Raw genomic sequence first — 15,736 nt, 5'->3', positions numbered from 1 at the left:
CCCGCCCCCGCTGTGGCCGGAATTCTCCGCCACCCGGGAATCGGCGGGAGCGGGAATCACGCCCCGCCAGTCGGCGTGCCCCCTGGCAGCGATTCTCCAGCCCGTGATAGGCTAAACTCCCGCCGCTGTCAGGCCTCTCCCGCTGGCATGGTTTAAACCACCTCTGGTGCCGGCGGGATTGGCGGCGTGAGCGGGCCCCCGGGGTCTTGGGGGGGGGGGCCAGGGGCGATCGGACCCCAGGGGGTGCCCCCACGATGGTCTGGCCTGCGATCGTGGCCCACCGATCGGCGGGCGGGCCAGTGCCGAGGGGGCAATCTTTTTCTTCCACCGCTGACACGCCCTCCACCATGGCGGAGGCAGAAGAGACCCCCCTACCACGCATGCACCGGTGGTGACGCCAGCAACTGCTGATGCTCCGGTGCATGCACGGACTCACGCCAGGTGGCGAAGGACTTTCAGGCAGCCCCGACGGCAGGCGGCGTAGCGGGAGCCACTCCGGCGGGGGCCTAGCCCCTAAAGGTGCAGAGAATTCCGCACCTTTGGGGAGGTCCGACACCGGAGTGGTTGGCGCCATTCCGGTACGCCGGGACCCCCCGCCCCGCCGGGTAGGGGAGAATTTCGCCCATTGTCTCTGTTGGCCTCAGTGCCACGCATTGTCAGTATCATATCCAGCAGCAGTAGTCTTTGGCACTCCTCCAATCAGCTGTGCACTCACTGTAATGTCACTGACATCCCCTCCTGAATCTCATGACTGTCTCCTAAAACCTGCTTCAGCTCTGGGATAACCTTGTCCCGAGACTTGGCATCTGACTGAGTTCTGGAATCCAGCAGACCTCTGACTGCTGACTCCCTTGGATATTCCTGCCTCCACCTGATGTGCATCAGCAACTGTGTGGCACTCACTAGATTGTGCCTCTGTCCACTAATGTGCAGCCACCAAGGCGTGAGTCTCTGTGCTGGTGGAAGGTGTGGGTGATAGCTGTGACATCTTGATGGCCTCCTCGGAGCTCTCCTCCAAGGAGGTCTCTTGGATGGCAGGGTGGGGTGGGGGGATTACTCCAGATGGTCTGGCCTCATTAGATGGAGATCCTGCAAGAGAATGGACATGTGGTCCGGGAGAGGGAAGAATCATTTTGTTTGGCATGAAAAACTGACTTGATGGAGAGGTCACCTGGATGAAGGGACAGTAGATCCTCACCTCTCTGGCTGAGGCCAACATCGCTGTTGGTGACTGCTCTCTCCTCTGACAACAGTGCGATTTCCAGGCCCCATTCCTCATAGGGGGTGAGGATTCGAATCTCTGGTATATCCCTATTCCGCCCCCCCCCCCCCCCCCCCCCCCCCCCATCCTGGCCCTTTCTCACTCATTTGGGCTACCTTCTCCTGCAGGGACAAGAAGAGGGCATTGTGCGCCGCACACTTGGTGGATCAGGAATCCATAGCAGGTGGCACGTGTGAACACCGCTCCTGGACATGAAGGGGTTGTACTGGTAGGTGCCAGCGGGTTCTGAGGAGCAAGCATGAAGATCAGTTGTGGGGAGGGTGCGAGGTGTCAGCCAGTGTTTTATTTTAGGGGTTGGAAATATGGGTTGTAGAATTTGAGGGGTTGCAGGTGGAACTGATGCCAGGAGAGAAGTGGTAACTTATCCTAGCAGCTAGTGGAGATTGTTGGTGGTCTTCCAATATTGGACAGCAGTGAGCCTTGACATGCTGCCCGCACTGACAGCCGCTGCTATTGACATCCCAGGCAGCATTGGTGACCCTCCTGCAGGTCCTCCGACCCACCCGGGGGAACAGGATGTCCTGCCTCTCATTCGCAGAGAAGCTTGGCCAGATCAGCATCCCCAAAGCAAGGAGCAAGTCTGCTCACTGCCATACTCGTGTGGTGCCTGGGAGTGAGTGGTGAGGATGTGGGGTCGAGACGCTGAGGCATAACTCTGGTGAAGAAGGTGGGTGGCTCATTTCCAATGCTAAGTGCCGTTAAATACTGGCCGAGATCTCGCCAAAATAACCGTTGAGAAATACCCCGCTAATTGTGCCCAAATTTGGATATCTAGACACTTGAAAATCTTTCCGTTAAATTTCGCCCCATCGTCTTTAGAGTGGGACTCAAACCCATGACCTTTTGTCAATTCGGCAAGGTGCCACCATCAGCTCAGTAGGTAGATGCATTGGCTGGTGCCGAAATGTGACTCATTTCACTGGGCTCCGATCAATCATCTGTGATAACTGAGTTTTTCCTGTTCTCTGGGAGTGTGCATGGAACTTTCACCCCCGTCACATCGGACGATTGGAGAGAATGCCGGAAAAATTTCAACAATTTCCCCCTACACCCCGCTTTGCCCGCCATTGAGTGGCTCTGTTTGTATTAAAAACTGGGGCTCTTACTGAAACATGCCGAGTAGTTTGTGGAGTTGGTGGTCTCCGAAATATAGGAAAGAAGTCAAGAGGGAGAAAAGTGAAGGAAGGCAGCACAGCTCAATCGGCAGATTTAATTAAAATAGTACGGAATGTGCTATTTTAATTAAACCTTCGAGTTAACATTTGGCAGAAAAACTGGTACCTCTGAAGGTAAAAACAAAATTGACGGATGAGCGGGTTTTTTCTGGAAGTGGAGGTTAAGTGCAAGTGTTTTTCTTGGGGCCCAGCGAATCATAAGCACATGTTCTGGTCATGTCCTAAACTTTTGGGTCTCCTTCTTTCAAACCATATCAGGGATTCTTGGGATTGAGCTGGAGCTGTGCCCGCTGGTGACCATTTTTGGGGTCTCAGATTCTTCGGAGCTACAGATAGGGGTGAAGGCAGATGCTCTCACCTTCGCCTCATTGATAGCCCAGAGGCGAGTTCTGTTTGGGTGGAGGATTCCAGTTCCACCCAGTGATTTGTCCTGGTTGGGTAACTTTATGGAGTTTCTGTACTTAGAAAAGATCAAGTACATCATGAGTGAGTTAGCATGGGCAGCACGGCACTGAGGTCCCAGGTTCGATCCTGGCTCTGGGTCACTGTCCGTTTGGAGTTTGCACATTCTCTCCGTGTTTGCCTGGGTTTCGCCCGCACAACCCAAAGATGTGGGATTATTTAGTGCTGTATTATTTTCGGGGTTATCTTTGAAGTAAGGGGTGTTAAGGGATCCAATATTTATTTAAAAAGGTTAGGTTTAACTCATGGAATAAACATTGTTTTGTGTTTAAAAACCCACGTGTCCATAATTGTACTACCACACCTGGAGAACAAGCCGTGTGCTTCAAAAGCAACAATACATTAAAGGGAGAGGTTGGCTGAACTCCATGATACATTTTGGGGTTCTGAAAACGCCGCTCCCATAACACAATGGATATCTAGAAGCAGGTTAGCAACTGCCAAAAGGAATATTTATTATTGATTCATTAAACTAAATGTACTTAATCATTTAAGTAAAATTTTAGTTCTCAGATGACATGCTACTTAATCATCTAATTATCCTATTCAATATACAAGTGATTGCTCGTGTCTACGTTCCTGTCACGTTAAAATCTCACATAGCTTTACACAAGTTACTTTATCGAAGAGTAAAGTTTGTTTATATATCCCAGATCCCAGAGATAAATGAGTTGTTTTATTGGGTGGCAATGAGTCCTCGCCTTGATTTGCAAGCTGCCTTCCATCGGAATGGAAGATTAATTTCCGGGACAGTGCTTGAGCAATGCCGAGGAAAGAGAATTAACGGACGCTTTGAACAAATTTGTTCAAAGGTGGTTTCACTAACCATCAGGATTAATCCAAATAGCTAACAAAGAGTCGGTTCCCATTCCAATTGACCATCCCAAACAGTCTGGAGGATGGTCCAATGATGCGGGTTTGTGGGGCATTGCGGCTACAAGTATGAGTTCATGTGATGAAAGTTCCTGGGTTCAGGATTCCCTACAGTGTGTGTGTGTGAGTGAGTGTACGAGAGAATGTGCGAGTGTGTGCAGGTGTGAGTGTGTGAGAATATATGTCATAGTCATAGAGTCATAAAGATCTACAGCACAGAAAAGACCCTTCAGACCATCACGTCTGCACCGGTCAGAAACAACCACCTGACTATTCTAATCCCATTTTCCAGCTCGTGGCCCATAGTCTTCTTTGCCTTGGCATCACAAGTGCACGTCTAAATACTTCTTAAATGTTATGAGGGTCTCTGCCTCCACCACCCTGTCAGGCAGCGAGTTCCAGACTCCCACCACCCTCTGGGTGAATTTTCTTTTCCTCACATTCCTTCTAAACCTCCTGCCCCTTTAAGTCTACGTCCCCTGGTCATTGGTCACTCCACCAAGGAGAAAGGTTTCTTCCTGTCTACTCTATCTATGCCCCTCATCATTTTAAACATCTGAATCATGTACCCTCTCAGTCTCCTCTATTCCAAGCCCGAACAGGCGCCGGAATGTGGCGATTAGGGGCTTTTCCCAGTAACTTCATTGAAGCCTACTCGTGACAATAAGCCATTTTCATTTTTCATTTCATTTCAAATCTCTCTTCATAACTAAAACTCTCCAGCTCAGGCAACATCCTGGTTAATCTCCGCTGCACCCTTTCCAGTGCCATCACATCCCTCCTATAATGTGGATTCCAGAACTGCACACAGTACTCCAGCTGTGGCCTAACCAACATTTTATACAGTTCCAGCCTAATAATAATAATAACAATCGCTTATTGTCACAAGTAGGCTTCAATGAAGTTACTGTGAAAAGCCCCTAGTCGCCACATTCCTGAACCTATTCGGGGAGGCCGGTACGGGAATTGAACCCGCGCTACGGCCTTGTTCTGCATTACAAGCCTGCTATTTAGCCCACTGTGCTAAACCAGCCCCTAAACCAAGTATACTATATGCCCTCTTTTATTTTTAATTTAGAGTGCCCAATTCTTTTTTCCAATTATGGGGGAATTTAGCATGGCCAATCCACCTACCCTGCACATCTTTGGGTTGTGGGGGTGAAACCCACGCAAACACGGAGAGAATGTGCAAACTCCACACGGACAGTGACCCAGAGCCAGGATCGACTTTGAGACCTCAGTGCGTGAGGCAGCAGTGCTAACCACTGCACCATCCTTTGCCTTCTTAACCACTGTATCCACTTGCCCTGCTACTTTAAGGGACCAGTGTACATCCACACCAAGGTCCTTCTGATCCTCGGTGCTTTCCTGGGTCCTGCTGTTTAGCATTATCTTGTTTGTCCCGCCCAAGTGCATCATCTCACATTTATAGAACATAGAACAGTACAGCACAGAACAGGCCCTTCGGCCCTCAATGTTGTGCCGAGCCATGATCACTCTACTCAAACCCACGTATCCACCCTATACCCGTAACCCAACAACCCCCCCCTTAACCTTACTTTTATTAGGACACTACGGGCAATTTAGCATGGCCAATCCACCTAACCCGCACATCTTTGGACTATGGGAGGAAACCGGAGCACCCGGAGGAAACCCACGCACACAGGGGGAGGACGTGCAGACTCCACACAGACAGTGACCCAGCCGGGAATCGAACCTGGGACCCTGGAGCTGTGAAGCATTTATGCTAACCACCATGCTACCCTGCTGCCTGGATTTAATTCCATTTTCCACTGATCAGCCAATTTGACCAGCCCGTGTACATCCTCCTGTAATCTTAGGCTATCCTCCTCACTGTTTATCATCCCACCAATTTTTGGATCATCTGTGAATTTGCAGCATCGCTTCTCGACTTTTTGCTAAGATCAAGCATCAGGTTAAGCCCAAGGTGAGTGCGATGCCTTTTCTTGTCAGTTTGGATCTTGTATGTCTCTCTCTTGTGGAGACCATGAATTGGCTTCAATTTGAATTTGAACTGTTTTTTGGAGCAAGCAATGAGATGGATTAAGGGTTTGCCCTGTACACTCTGTGCATTGGATTTGTAACTTTAAGGATGGGATTTTTAAAAATTCAAAATCCGTGATCTTGATAATCAAACCTCCTACATTCAAAGAACAAAGAACAAAGAAAATTACAGCACAGGAACAGGCCCTTCGGCCCTCCCAGCCTGCGCCGATCCAGATCCTTTATCTAAACCTGTCTCCTATTTTCCAAGGTCTATTTCCCTCTGTTCCCGCCCGTTCATATATCTGTCTAGATGCATCTTACATGATGCTATCGTGCCCGCCTCTACCACCTCCGCTGGTAAAGCGTTCCAGGCACCCACCACCCTCTGCGTAAAAAACTTTCCACGCACATCTCCCTTAAACTTTCCCCCTCTCACCTTGAAATCGTGACCCCTTGTAACTGACACCCCCACTCTTGGGAAAAGCTTGTTGCTATTCAAGTCAAAATCATTTATATAAACCACAAACAGCAACCCCAAAGTTAATCCCTGTGGGTCCCCACTGGACACAGGCTTCCAGTCAGAAAAACACCCCTCGACCATCATCCTCTGTTTCCTGACACTCAGCCAATTCCGGATCCAATTTGCCAAATATCTTTGGATTCCATGGGCTCTTACCTTCGCTGTCGGTCTCCCATGTGGGATCTTATCGAAAGCCTTGCTGAAGTCCAGTAGACCACATCAAATGCATTACCCTCATCTACGCACCTGGTCACCTCTTCGTAAGATTCAATAAAGTTGGTCAGACATGAGCTCCCCTTAACAAAACCACGCTGACTGTTGTTGATTAATCCCGGCCTCTCCAAATGCAGATTAATTCTGTCTCTCAGAATTGCTTCCTATAGTTTCCCCACCACTGAGGTGAGACTGACTGGCCTGTAGTTTCCTAGTTTATCCCTTGCTCCCTTCTTGAATAATGGAACCACATTGGCTGTGCTGCAGTCCTCCGGCACCTCTCCTGTGGTCAGAGAGGAATTGAAAATTATTGGCAACACTCCTGCTATTTCCTCCCTTGTCTCACTCAGCAGCCTGGGATACATTTCATCTGGGCCTGGAAATTTATCTACTTTTAAGCCAACCAGACCATCTTTGAAGGGGGTTCCCCCTAGGTAGGCGGTCTCTGTGGGGGTGGTCTCTTTATTTGGATGATCTCGGGGTGGGGGGGGGGGGGGACTGTTGGGGGTGGGGTGGGCATTTTTGGCATTGTGGCCCGTTTTTAACCCTGACGCCTGATTCTCTGCCGCATCGGAAACCCCATTATGGTGGCGGGCAGTGGAAAGTTTTGCCCATTATCTGTCTGTCTGCCTCGCTTTTGGTTTTCCCTAACGCTGTCTGTCTGTCTTTCTTTCGGTTTCCCCTAATGCTTTCTGTCTCTGTCTCTCTCGTTCGGTCTCTCAATCTTTTGGTCTTCTCTAATGCTTTCTGCCTGTGCGAATTTTGTCCGTCTCTCTCTCTCTCTCTCCCTTATTGAAGTTTCTTAAAACCAAACCTTGTGACCAACCTTTTATCAATTGTCCTAATGCTTCCTTATGTCAGCTATCGTTCAGACAGTTGCACTCTCACCTCTGAACCACAAGGTTCTGGAATCAAATCCCACTCCAGGTTTGAGCACAAAATTCCAGACTGACACTACAGTGCAGTGCTGAGGGAGTGCTGCCCTGTTGGAGGATCTGCCTGTCAGGTGCATTTAACTTTAAGACATTGGTGTTTATCAAATAGCTGCAGTGATGTTAGTGTGTGGGTGGAGCTGGGCTCTGCTATGCTTTTTACTTTTGTTTTGTGCTGAAAGCTGGTTTTGGCTCTGTGTTTAGTTTCACTTTCAGTTGGAGAGCTGCATGTGAACCAAGCAGATGTGTGTATTCATCTTTCTCTCTACAAGCTAAAGAATGTCTTCAGCTCATTGCTGATTTCAAAGTAATACCTATTTGTGTAGAGAATTTAAACCTGCTGTCTTTGTTAAAAAGTGTTTTGGGTTTATGGATGTTGTTAGGAAAGTTACTAAGGGTTACCTATAGAATATTGTACTTGGGACAGTATAGTGTTTTAGTTGATAAGATGTTTAATGTGTGTTTATAAAGTGTTAACTGAATTCATAGAATAAACATTGTTTTGTTTTAAAAATACTTTAGATCTCTGTTGCATTATACCTGCAGAGTGGGCCCTTGTGCTCCCCATAACCAAAATCTATTAAAAGTTGTGCATCAGGTGAACTCCATGATACACTTTGGGGTTCTCTAAACCCTGGCCCATAACATGCCCCCCAGAGGATACGGTAAGCTGAGGTCCCATCATCTGTCTCCTCGGGTGGGTATAAAAGATCCAAGTTTCCAAGTAGAGAAGGAAGGGGGAGGTCTTCCTGGAGTCCTGGTCAGTAATTAACCCTCAAGCAACAGGAAAAAAAACTGATGATCTAGTCATCGCATTGCTGTTCGTGGCAGCTTGCTGTGCATAAATTGATGGCTGTGTTTCCTACGTTACAGTTGCTTCATTGACTGTAAGATGCTTGAGACATCTTGTGGTGGAGCAGACTTGAGGGGGACCATGCGGCCTACTCCTCCTGAACACGTGTAGCATCCCTATTACCACTCATAGTGAAATGGGCTGACCGAGTGCAGTCTGGAGAAAAAAACCTGGGATGATCCTGCTCAGTCAATGGAGCAATTTTACATGGCATGGCTGGGAATCTAGTTTACAGAGTGGGACTACTTCCATCATATTTATCAAAGAGAGGTCGGAAGGCATCTCATTTTTGGCAGCACTTCTGGTTATACAGAGTGGAACAATATTGATTGTGCTCGCACTGGACAGTATCAGCATTGGTCCAAGCCAAAAGCAACTGAATTAATTTGGAAGAAATATTTAATGCTTTAATTTTTGCCAGATTTTTTCTTGTAAGTTACTCACACAATAAACAAAGCTGGATCCGGGGGAGGTTTAATTACACAGTTCTGCTGGTTACAGTTAGGTTAAGCAATGAATCGACTGCCTAGTCACCTCAGTGACACACTGAAGTGAAGGAGAATCATCCAGCAATCGCTTAGACTTTTAAAATGACTTCCCATTTCCTCTGATGCTAAGGGAGTGTGTGGTTGGGTTTGGAAACAATTTAGTTCTATCTATAATTGCTCCCTGGTGGTTTATTTAAAGAAAGGTGCAGCCCAACATGATATTTAGCAGTCTAGGTCACCAGTTTTTAGATGCAATTGCCTGGCGCCATGATAAAATAAACTAGTAGCTTAAGGGGGCATTGGAGGAGGGTTAGAAAAGCGGGACATTGTATGCTTCACCAATGTCTAAGTATTTACATTGTGTATTTATCGTATGCCCTATGTTTCTTTTTCAACTGCCTGGACTGTACGCAGAACAATATTTTTCACTGTACCTCGGTACACGTGACAATAAATCTAAATGGTGAGGTGGAGTGGGGGATGTCAATCATTCTTTATAAGCCATTGCATGTTGGACTCTCCTCCTCATGATGTGTTTCATGGGTGTATTTTCTTCTATTATCCAGCCACCTACACCCCCTAGATATACACCTGGACCGATGTCCTGCGCTGGATCCCAGACTCGGGGCTGCTTCAATATTGGGCCAAAGACTGTCCTGGGTCAATGGAGAGGGGCGAGTTCAGGATCTGTATTGTTTTTGCTGCTTGAAATCCTAACTTCACCTATCCTTCCGGTGCTCGCTGATCTATATTGGCTCCTGCTCTGGCAATGCCTCTATTTCTAAACCTCATCATTGTCTTCAAATCCCACCCCAATTCCGTAACCTCCTCTAGCCCTACAAGACTTGCATTTCTATAGCACCGTTGTCCCAAAGTGCTTTAGAGTCAATGGAGTACGTGGCCAGTTTTACGCACAGCAAGCTTCCAACAGCAACCATGCGATAAATGGCCAGTTTATTTTATCAATATTTCTTCCAACAGGTCACACCCCTGACGGTGCAGCACTCTCTCAGTCCTGGACCAGGAGCGCCAGACTGGAATACATGCTCTTGGGTCCCTCAGTGGCATTTCCAAACCAAAACTTTCTGACTAACTGATGAGAAAGTATAATTATCGAGCCACAGCTGACACCCACAATTAAACCATTTTCTGACAACAGATATGCAGAGATAAGTGAAGGGTTGTTTCCTTATTATCCATTACAGCAGAAAGGCTCACTCCCAATATTCACAATAGCCGCGTGAATTAATTAGAAAAATGTCGAGTAAGCAAAAGCCATCAGCTGTCAAGTCTATTCCTGCCACAGTGAGTGAACTCCACCCGTCTTACATTCCAATAGAATATTGGAATATTCTGTGGAAATACTCACTATTCTGTGAAGATACAAATCCACAAAATAAAAACACAGAACATGCTGGAGATAATCAGCAGGTCTGGTGTTAATGGATGGTTAGGATTTTGAAGGCACTGTCTGAGAACTTGGCAGAGGCAGGTTCAATCCAAACTTTCAAGAAGAATTAGGATTTTTATCTGAAAAGGAAGAGTGTGCAGGGCAATGGGGGGAGACGACAGGGATGTGGCCCTTGATGAATTGCTCCTCCAGACAGACATGACAGGCCAAAATGGCCTCCTTCTGTGTTGTAACCATTCTGTGATTCTGTGGGAGGTTCTGATGAAATACTTTCATCCTGGGTGGCACGGCAGCACTGCTGCCTCACGGCTCCAGATTCCCGGGTTCAATTCCAGCCTCGGGTGACTGTCTTTGTAGAGTTTGCATGTTCTCGCTGTGTCTGTGTGTGTTTCCTCCAGGTGCTCTGGTTTCCTTCCACAATCCAAAGATGTGCAGGTTAAGTGGATTGGCCTCGCTAAATTGCCCCTTAGTGTCAAAAAGGTTCGGTGGGATTATGGGAATAGGGTGGTGTGGGCTTAAGTAGGGTGCTCTTTCCAAGGGCCGGTGCAGACTTGATGGGCCGAATGGCCTCCTTCTGCACTGTAAATTCTATGATTATATGAAACGTGCTGCAGGATTCTCCTTCGGCAGGGTCCTCCGCTTTGCGGCAGCGTATCCACGCCCGTGTTTTTCCCGATGGTGTGGGATGGCCACAATGGGAAACCCCAACGGAGAATCCCGCTGCCGGTGGGGGGCGCTGTGTTGGAAAACAGGACTGGTGGGACGCCCAATTTCCATCTCTCCACAGGTGCTATCTGACAAGCCGCACCACTGTCTGTTTCTATTTCAGGTCCCCAGCAGTAACTTTGTTTTTGGGTGTACAAACAAACCTGGCACCACCTCTGTTCTCACGACCACACCATGCGGGCAGGGGCAAAGCAAGACTCCACAGGGTCTGAAAGGAGATATTTTCACTTCTCGCTCGCTTCACTTCTCACTGTACCATTGATGTCCCATTACATTCATCCCCCACCATCTGGCCTGGGCTTGCGAAATCCTACCAACTGTCTTGGCTTGAGACAATTCATACCTCTTTAACCTGGGGTTACCCCTATCTCTGGATCTGTAAAGACTTAATCACCTGCTAATACTCGCATTCTAAGCATTGTCTGGCATCTTTGACTTTGTCTATATATATGTTTCTCGAACATACCTCTTCATTCACCTGAGGAAGGAGCTGCGCTCCGAAAGCTAGTGTTTGAAACAAACATGTTGGACTTTAACCTGGTGTTGTAAGACTTCTTACTGTGCTCACCCCAGTCCAACTCCGGCATCTCCACATCATGGCCATTTGGCAGGTCAGAGCAGACTAGCAGTTCCATTAACGCAACAAAATCTCTAAACAGCAGTTACAGTGAACGCTGGTCCGTTAGAGGAAGAAGATGTCATATCGGTGTAAAAATCTTTGACCAAAGCTTCAGTGGGTCTCCTTGTCGCCCTCTCCACCCCCTTATTGCAGCTCGCTCGGCCCTTTTTACAGGGAATGTATCTTGCTCCCAGCTCCACCGAGCCATCCACTTTCATCTCAGACTCTCCTTCAATTCCTCCCTCCCTCTCAGCAATCAGGGTAAATATGCAATTCCTGCATAACCACCACATACACACCAGAAACATAAAACAGGAAATAAAAAACTAGGTTAAAAACTTACCTCTGAGGATCACCTGCATTTCTGCATTTTGGACCGATTTCGGGAAACACACAAAAGTGATTTCACAGCAGTCCTGGTAACTAAACTACGGTCCTGCTTTTTATTGTGAGCCAGGCAGTTAAACCCTGAGTTAGAAACTGTCAGAGTTTGCACGCACCCTCTTTCACAACCCGTGCTGCTGGTTCTGAATTCTGCCCGAGCGAACGGAGGAGAACTTTAGTCAGCGGAGGGAAGCCACAGAGCTCAGGCGCTCATGGTTTGGCAGACACCAGCTACAGGGTGTGTTCAGTGCTCGAAGCTCACTTGTGCCTCGACACAAGAGACCGCACTGGACGTCGTGGGCGGGGGAAGTGCCTCCTGTTTAAAAGTAAAGAAATGTGCAAGTTGGCAACATAAGAATTACGTTGTTATTCCAAGAAAGTGACGGGAATAGGATGGAATTTAGTCACTGTTTGTCATTCATGCACGCTCAGGAATTTTAAGGGGAGCAAAATAATCAGTTTGTAAAAGGTCATGCAGTTATATACTGTCAGACACCGGACATGTCAAAGCACTTTACAATCAATGACACACTTTTTGAAATGTAGTCACTGTTCTAATGTAGAACAGGGCAGATTTTCAGCAACTTCATTGCAGTGTTAATGTAAGCCTACTTGTGACACTAATAAAGATTATTACTATATAGTTTGTGGACAGCAAGCTACAATAATCAGCAATGCAATAATAACCTCACCTGAGGAAGGAGCAATGCTCCGAAAGCTAGTGATTCGAAACAAACCTGCTGGACTTTAACCTGGTGTTGTAAGACTTCTTACTGTGCTCACCCCAGTCCAACACCAGCAACTCCACATCATGGCCATAATAATGAGCAGATAATAATTCTTTGTGATGTTGATTGAGGGATAAACATTGACCAGGTCACGGGGAGAGCTCTCCTGCTACTTTTCAAATGAGGGCCATGGGATATTTTTATCTGCCCCAGCAGACAGATTTAGTTTAGCATCTCAGCCAAGAGCCAACAACACCTCAGGCAGTGCAGCACTCCCTCAGCATTGTGTCGGTCTTAATTTTTGAACTCAAGCCCTGGTGTAGGACCGGAACCATGTACCAGCTGAATCACAGTTGAATTAGTCCAATTCCATTTGTATCACGAAACAACTTAAAGGATTTTCACCACTGCTGTCTGTGGTTGTCTGCAATTTGCAACAAATCTGTCAAGGACTTACATAGACTTCCTCTATATTGCGGTATTAAGGGATTTGGGGATAGTGCAGGCAAGTGGGGTTGAGGTAGAAGATCAGTCATGATCTTATCAAAAGGTAAAGCAGATTCGAAGGGCTGAATGGCACATATAAGTGTAGATTGTAACAAGGCTGGGTTTTTGATTGGGATTGTTCTTGTACTGTATTGTGAAAATGTTGAAGATCTGTTGAATAAAAATACTTTTAAAAATAAAAATACTTTAAAAAAAAGTTTGTAACAAGGCTGCAGTTTTGTGTTAGTGTGCTGAAAATCTGTTAGTGATAAAGTTAGTTTACAGCAATGGTGTCAGTCATCCTGCAACATAAAAACAAGACATGTGCGGAAAGCGAACTAAACGTAACAATGGATGTTGTGATACCATCAACAGAGCGCAGTGTGGAGGGAAATCTTGCAGATAATCTAGAGATTCCGGCAAGCTACACCTCAAAGCGACAGACAGTGAAAAGAAAGACCCACAGGTACAGTCTTCCACCTTTCCTCCTGTCGCGGGGAAGAAGCCACCAAATATTGTAACATTCACGTTTGAAAAGTCTGAGAAATGACATGATTTGAAAGAAATAATGAGAAGGTTTGACTGCGGCTCGAAGAAAAATAACAGATACAAATGTTTTACATGAAAATGAAAATCGCTTATTGTCACGAGCAGGCTTCAAATGAAGTTACTGTGAAAAGCCCCTAGTCGCCACATTCCGACGCCTGTTCGGGGAGGCTGTTACGGGAACTGTGCTGCTGGCTTGCCTTGGTCTGATTTCAAAGCCAGCGATTAACCCTGTGAGCTACACATGCATGTGATGCAGTGACAACATTGGTCAGTATGTAACTGAGCTGAGAAAACCAGCTCAATTGTGTGAATTTGGAGAGTTTGAAGAACCATTCATCCGAGGAAGTATAATTTGTGGGATCACAAATGATTTTTTGAGAGAACAACTTTTGAGAGAAGTGGATCTCACGCAGGAGAAAGCAATAAATATCTGCAGAGCCGCAGAGACAACAAAATGCCAGATTAAAGAGGTGACTGAAGATGAGAATCCACACACCCTCAAGCAGTTGGATGACGTTAAACTGAAACAGCACTGGGGAAAGGCAAATAGGCAGCTTGAAACTGCTATTAAAACATTTAAATGCAGTTGGTGCAGAACACAGCCCTCACCGCGTAGGTGTCCAGCCTATGGAAAGCAATATTAGAACTGTGATAAACTAAATCACTTCTCTAAGATGTGTAAATCGAAGAAAGTGCACATGATTGCATATAATAAACTCGGAATCTGAAATTTACATTGACGCACTAACTGCAAATTCGAAAGATGACGAATGGAAGGTTGGTTTAAAATTGCCGACGTGAAAGAGGGGGATGCTGGAACGGAACTGTAGCTAGGGGGGGCTGGCTTTGCCGAACCTCAGCAACTACTACTGGGCGGCTAACATAGCCATGATAAGGAAATGGATGGTGGGTACGGGGTCGGTTTGGGAGCGGGTGGAGGCTGCTTCGTGCAGGGGCACCAGCTTGGCAGCCCTGGTCACGGCTCCCCTGCCGTTCCCGCCGGCCAGGTACTCCACCAGCCCTGTAGTGGTGGCGGCTTTGCAGATTTCGGGCCAATGGAGGAAGCATGCGGCGGAAGTGGGAGCGTCGGTCTGGTCCCCAATATGTGACAACCACCGATTTGTCCCGGGGAAGATGGATGGCGGGTTTCGAATGTGGCAGAGGGCAGGGGTGGGAAGGATGGGCAACTTGTTCCTGGAAGGGAGCTTCGTGAACATGAGGGCGCTGGAGGAGAAGTTCGGGCTGGCGAGGGGGAATGACTTTTGGTACTTGCAGGTGCGGGATTTCGTACATAGACAGTTCCCGTCCTTTCCACGCCTTCCACCAAGGGGGATCCAGGACAGGGTCATTTCCAGGGGTGAGGTAGGAGAGGGGAGAGCCTCAGATATTTATAAGGAGCTTATGGGAGCGGAGGACACAGGGACCGAGGAACTGAGACTCAAGTGGGAGGAGGAGCTTGGTGGGGAGTTGGAGGGAGGCGTATGGGCAGACGCTCTGAGGAGGGTAAATGCAACCGCAACATGTGCCAGGCCCGGCCTGATTCAGTTCAAGGTGGTTCACCTGGCCCACATGACGGTGGCCCGGATGAGCAAATTCTTTGGGCTGGAGGACAAGATGTGGGGGAGGACCAGCGAACCATGTCCACATATTCTGGGCGTGTCCAAAACTCAGGGGATACTGGCAAGAGTTTGCGGACGTCATATCCCGGGTACTGAAAACAAGGGTGGCGATGAGTCCAGAGGTGGCGATTTTTGGGGTATCGGAAGACCCGGGAGTACAGGAGGGGGATAGAGGCCGATGTTGTGGCCTTTGCTTCCCTGATAGCCCGGCGACGAGTACTGTTGGCCTGGAGGGACTCAAGACACCTGGGTAAACTTTGATTAAGGAGCTGGTTGAAGTATCTGAATTAGACAGGTACAACATAGCCAATTACAAGCTTGACACTGGTGCAGAAACAAATAACATTCCCAAAAGCCCATATCATAAGATAAGGGAAGAATGGGCGGCACATGATGCAGTGGTTAGCAC

At 47.5% G+C, this 15,736-nt stretch overlaps 1 protein-coding gene across 3 annotated transcripts in view; it reads right to left on the bottom strand.

The window, feature by feature from the left end:
• LOC119950642 (ovarian cancer G-protein coupled receptor 1-like) overlaps nucleotides 1–12,372 on the bottom strand; it is a 35,166-nt gene extending 22,794 nt beyond the window's left edge. For 2 of the 3 annotated variants that reach the window (XR_005457383.1, XM_038773265.1), the window contains exon 1: nucleotides 11,905–12,372. The gene's annotated coding sequence lies outside the window, so the exon portion shown is untranslated. The remainder of the gene's footprint in view (nucleotides 1–11,904) is intronic. The other variant, XM_038773254.1, reaches the window with a different exon arrangement.
• Nucleotides 12,373–15,736: the final 3,364 nt, after the last annotated feature.

Source organism: Scyliorhinus canicula, chromosome 2 (assembly GCF_902713615.1).
Source record: "Scyliorhinus canicula chromosome 2, sScyCan1.1, whole genome shotgun sequence".
Classification (NCBI taxonomy): Eukaryota; Metazoa; Chordata; class Chondrichthyes; order Carcharhiniformes; family Scyliorhinidae; genus Scyliorhinus; species Scyliorhinus canicula.
This window is presented reverse-complemented; position numbering and strand designations above follow the sequence as displayed.